The sequence below is a fragment of the Neomonachus schauinslandi genome, chromosome X, assembly GCF_002201575.2.
Source record: "Neomonachus schauinslandi chromosome X, ASM220157v2, whole genome shotgun sequence".
NCBI classification, from domain to species: Eukaryota; Metazoa; Chordata; class Mammalia; order Carnivora; family Phocidae; genus Neomonachus; species Neomonachus schauinslandi.
Window position 1 is genome coordinate 37,539,377 of NC_058419.1, and position 5,869 is coordinate 37,545,245.

Genomic DNA, 5,869 nt, shown 5'->3' on the forward strand with positions numbered 1-5,869 from the left:
GAAGCTCCTGGGGGTAGTTTAGCTCAGTTCTAGAGAACATTTTTGCACATCTGAGTTGCTGGGTATGCATTCCAACTCTGCTGTATGTGTTTTGGCACTATGAGATAGAAGTCAGTTCAGAGTCAAGAAGAGGACAAAGGGAGAAGTGTTCAGTTCCAGGAGGGTGTGGGTGGTGGGATAGGTGGGTCAGGCAAGGCTGCACTGGGGGAATGCTTGAGCTGTGCCTTGACAAATGAGCAAGTTTTCCACACATCCAATGCCCCGCAAATAGCTTCTAGAATACCACTATTAAAGATCTGTTCTTTTGGTCTGGCATGTCTTCTAAACCAGTGTTTTTCAAACTGTCATGTGCATATGAATCACCTGTGGATGTCGTTAAGGTACAGAGTCTGATGCCGTCAGTCTCTAGTTGGGCCTGAGATTCTGCATTTCTAACATGCTCCCAGAGGATGCTGGTGGTGTTGGTCTATGGACCACACGCACTTTGTTCTTTGTGCTTTGTTTTTTTTAAATATGGAATACTTCACAAATTTGCATGTCATCTTTACACAGGGGCCATGCTAATCTTCTCTGTATCATTCCAATTTTTAGTATACGTGCTGCTAAAATGAGCACTGGACCACGCTTTGAGTAGCAAGGTTCTAGAAGACCTTAATAAATGTAACTAGTAATAGCTAACATTTACCTTGTCCTTTTTATATGGCAGGATCGTACAAAGCCCTTCCTATATTATCACTGCATCTGATCCTCATGACAACCTTAGGAGGGAACTAGGAATTTCTCGTAATTTGAAAATTACTGAAATCTCAAATTCAGAGAATTCTCAGTCATTTGCCCGAGGCCACTGCAGTGATGAAATTGGAATTGTATGCAGGCTGCCTCATCCTGGATCCTAACTTGTAACTCTTAGACTCCATTCCCTCCCAGAAGGAGTGGCACCTTAAGGGGACAGTTTTAGTTTTTCTTTTTTTTAAGAAGCTGGACTGGGGCCCCTGGGTCGCTCAGTTGGTTAGGCGTCTGACTCTTGATTTTGGCTCAGGTCGTGATCTCAGGGTCGTGAGATTGAGCCCCATGTCAGGCTGGTAGCTCAGCGAGGAGTCTGTTAAAGTTTCTCTCTCCTTCTCCCTCTGCTCCTCCCTGCCCTCACTCTCATGCTCTCTCTCTGTCTCTCTCTAAAATAAATAAATAAGTCTTAAAAAAAAAATAAAGAAGCTGGACCTTTTCATAGCAGCCAGTATGTATAACAGATAGAAGTATAATTTATCTGTTTAGCAAAACTGGGGAACCCAGAGTCCACCTGCTCAGCCCTCCCTACTCATCTTCCACAGCAGCCCCAAAGCACCATCTCAAAACTCTGGGACTCTAGGAAACTCAGTTGACAACCCGGTGCTTAGACATGTTATAAATTAATCTTTCTGGTGAGATTAGTAGATCGTTGATTGAGAACAAACTCAGCATCTGGGTGGAAGCTAAATCAGGGGTGCTGGAAACAGAGGGGGTACCAAAAGGAAAGATGGAGGGTTACAAACACAGCCACTCTTGACATTCCTGTTTGCTCAGAGTTAGTTCCATCTTGGTACTATCTACCCTGAGGCCTCTCTGGTTTTTACCTGGTTTCTCTCCCTTTCTCGTCACCATTGGCTTGTGCCCTGGCTCTCAAGAGCAGAAATGGCCTTCTACTTTGCTCCTCTCATCCTCTCCATTAGATGTTCCCTCAATGCCCTGACAACTAGCGCTCATACCTTCCTGGAGCAGGCTTTTAAAGTCTCTAGTCCCATGGTTTTAAAATGTTGCTCTGTGTAACCTGGAGCTCCTCCAGACCCTTCTATCACTGTATTGGGTGGGTGGGGTAAGCGTACGAAGGAAGAGTAGAAGAGGTTAGCAGGGGCAAATAACTTTTCCATCACAGATGCAGAAAGCCTGAGAGCCGAAGGAGTTGAGTTCCAATGCTGATTTTTGTTCCTGACCCAGGCCATCCTTGTATGGGCATTCTGAGTCCTCATCTGCTATGGCCTAAGTAATGCTTTGACTCTTAGATTCTGGTACAGGCTGTGAAATGCTTCCTGCTACTTGACTGGTTCTGGTCATCTCTCCTTCTGGAGCCAGGGGAACCTTTCTGCCATGAGTCACAACAAATTCTGGAAATAGATACTAGATAACTATTTAAAACACATTTCAGCCCTGGGATTGCCTCTGATCATGTTAGAGCTCTCTTCCATTCAGTTACCTGTTTATGTGTCAAATCCTGGTATTAAAATAGGCAGTTAGTTAGGTTCTAACAGAATACCTGGAGGTCAGCAAAGAGGAAGTCATGACCAGGATCAAGAAAGTCAGAGGCCTCTTTTGGCAACACTCCACAAGAAGCCAGAGCACACCAAGATGGCGGGTGCCATGATGGGAAACCCTTGACCAAATAAAGAAGAAAAGATGGGAAAGCCTGCTTCCAAGAAATTCCCGCCCCAAGTAATGAATATTCCACCTCCTCGTTAACAACTGTCAGTAAAAGATAGAAACCCAACCCCAGGGCATGCAGCTCAATCTCTCTCTCTCTCCTGCTCTCACATCTCAAGAGTATACTTTCATTTTAATACATTTCCCCCCTCGTGTTGCTCATCCACTGTGTTGTGTCTGTCCTTGAATTCTTTCTCCTGACGAGAACAAGAACCTTCAGCAACATCTTTAGGACAGGCTGGTTCGAGGCCCCAGGGCTTGGGGTCTCCCCAGTCCACCCAGAAACACTGAGAGAAGCCTTCCCTGACCATCCCATCTAAAGAAGTATCCCATACCCTGCTCTGTTTTCTTCATGGCCCTTATCATTGCCTGGCTTTATATTATTCATTTATTGCCTCTCTCTCCACTAGAATGTAAGCTCCAGCTCACTATTATTACCCGCAGAACCTAGGGCATTGCCTGGGACATAATGGATGCTCAATAAATATTTGTTCAATGAATGGATGGATGGAGGGATGAGTCTAATTCACAATGAACCACAGACTTATTCATTGTATCTGTAGAGCTTCTCTTTTCACAGGAAGGCGTAGAAGCTTGCACATTCCTGGAACGTGGTAGTAACTCAATAATGAACTGAATAAGAGATGGCTATGGGAAAGGAAGCGTGGCTTAAACCAATGATTCCTGTTACATGTTGAGGGCAAGCACATACACCAGGGTGAAGCACTTTTAACGTTATAAATATTGGGTTCAAGTTTTAAAATTATTTACAAATTTTAGAAAATTACAAAGAGGGACGCGTGGGTGGCTCAGTCAGTTAAGCGTCTGCCTTTGGCTCAGGTCATGATCCCAGGGTCCTGGGATCAAGCCCCGCATGGGGCTCCCTGCTCAGTGGGGAGCCTGCTTCTCCCTCTGCCGGCCGCTCCCCCTGCTTGTGCTCTCTCTGACAAATAAATAAATAAAATCTTTTTTAAAAAAAAAAGAAAATTACAAAGAGGAAATATGAAAAAGAAAGATTGTTTAACGATACAAAATACAAAAAGGACATGAACTTTTTGTTTTTGTGTAGGAGAAGCTGAAGGCAGGTTGCCCCAAGATGGACCACTCTGGCATGAACACTAGTTTGAGTTAAAAGTAATCAAAACCCAGCATATGCAGGAAAAGCTCTCTTCCTGGTCCTCAACTGCTTAGATTCATATTAGAAAGGAAAGCCTATGCTAGGAAGAGAGCTATTAACAGACTCCCCTTGACCTAAGAATTTATCCACATAATAGGGCAACCTTTGTTTTTCAAAACATCTCCTTTCACTCTCCTCCCCTTTGTATCCTCAGACCTTACCCCTTTCCTTAGCTCACAGAAAGCTTCCTTGTTGCCTCACTGTCTTTGGACTTTCCTGTCAGTGTGGATTCCCTGTAAGTACACCATTAAATTTGATTTTCTCCTGTTAATCTGTCTCCTATCAATTTAATTCTTAGTCCAGCTAGAAGGACCTTGAAGGGCAGAGGAAGGTCTTCCTGACCCTCGAAAGATCGGCATAGACTTATAATGGTTGCAGGCAATACTGGACTGAGAGTCCCTCAGGGCACCTCTCTCTTGAAAATTCTGCGATTCTAAGCCTGTGCACATCCCGTGGCACGTGATTCGGCTGTACGACATCTCTTTTTCTGAGGAGTGCCTCTCACGAAAGAAACTGCTGCTCAAATTGTTTTCCCCGTCATAAGAAAAAAAAAAAAAAAAAAAAAGCCATGGAAATTACCAAACCACAACTGAGCCGCGGTCAAAGCAGTCTTGAATGAGCTTTAACAAGAAGAGGGTGCCATGAAACAAAGCAAATTTTCCCTTTCCTTCCCTCCCCCATGCTGATCACATTCCATTTTTCAAGACAATGGCAGCTTTCCAGCGGGCGTTTCATTTATGCAAATCCACAGCAGCTCATAGGTGGAACCCGCAGAGCAAGGGGCCGCAGAAGGCAGACCTTGATGTTCTAATTGAGATTCTGTCCCCAGATGGCTGTGGAGAATGTAAAGTGCCTCATATGCAGTCGGGGTTGCATCCATTAGTGTCCAAACTCGTTGGCAGGTGAGGCCGATCAGACACTGGCAGGCTTCGACATTTGAAAATGACGGTTTAAAATTATACAAATAATACCTGCTCATTGGGAAAAAAATGAATAGAATATAAATAACCAGGAGGGCATAACAATGATCAACAACCCAGGGAAAGCTGATGTGCATATATTGATATTCCAGACCTTTCTTCAAGCATGAATATACACAGATTTTACAAAACAAGGGATTAGAATGTACTATTTTATGGCCTGAAGTTTTTTTCACGCAGCAATGCCCTGTAAAGATTATTCCTTGTTGAGACATGCAGGTCGACATTATTTATGGCTTCCAGGTTTTCATTATGTAAACAGTTGTAGTGAACATACTTGTAATTGAATATGTAATTGTTTATGTAAGATAATTATCTAAAAGTGGGATTTCAGGGTAGGTACATTTTAAGATTTATGATATTATCTCTTCCCTGACAACATCCGGTATTATCGTGTAATAGTTTTTATTGTTACTACAACTATTATTATACAGCAGCAAACACTTACTTAGATCTTACTATATTCCAGAAACTGTTCTAAGCATTTTATACATACTCACCCATTTTAATCCTCCGTACAAGTCTATGTGATAGGTATTATGATGCCCATTTTACAGATGGGGAAGCTGAGGTAGAGCAAAATTTAGTAACTAGATTAAAGCTAGCAAGTGGCAAGGTCCAGAATGAACCCAGAAAGATGGTAGCCTATAATCTTAACCACCATGTATACTTTGTCAATTTGATAAAGCAAAAATCAATGTTAAGATTTGAAGTTCTAGCCCACAGCCATAGTTATAAAGTATTTCCCAGTATTTTCTAAATCTGTCCTCACCGTTTCATTCATCAAAGCAAGTACATTATCCAAGGAGTCTGTCCTTTATTTCTTACCTGAAAAATACAAAATATCAAATGTAACTGTTAATTTTTTAAATGTTTTTTTTTTGGAAGGGAAGGGGCAAAGGGAGTGGGAGAGAGAGGGAATCCCAAGCAGACTCCACGAGACGGCGTGGAGCCTGATGCAGGGCTCAGTCTCAGGACCCTGAGACCATGACCTGAGCCGAAATCCAAAGTCGGATGCTTAAGTGACTGAGCCACCCAGGTGCCCCTGTAACTGTTAATTTTTTAAAACAATAGTATAATTGGAAAGCATTTTGAAAATGAGCCATTCCTTCTGCTTTAGCACCAGTGATAGCTGATGACAATCCAGGGGAAGTCCATTGCTATTTGGATAATGTTCTACTTATCTACCAAAAAAGTCCACCCCCCATGTCACTGAGTTCCTCCTAAACCTCTCAGCTAATTTTGCATTACTTTTTAATTG

General features: G+C 42.8%; 1 non-coding gene across 1 annotated transcript; it reads right to left on the minus strand.

Moving 5' to 3' along the window:
- Positions 1 to 507: 507 nt before the first annotated feature.
- LOC123323461 lies at positions 508 to 615 on the minus strand. Its single transcript, XR_006539406.1, has one exon. It is a non-coding gene; the product is annotated as a U6 spliceosomal RNA (small nuclear RNA).
- Positions 616 to 5,869: the final 5,254 nt, after the last annotated feature.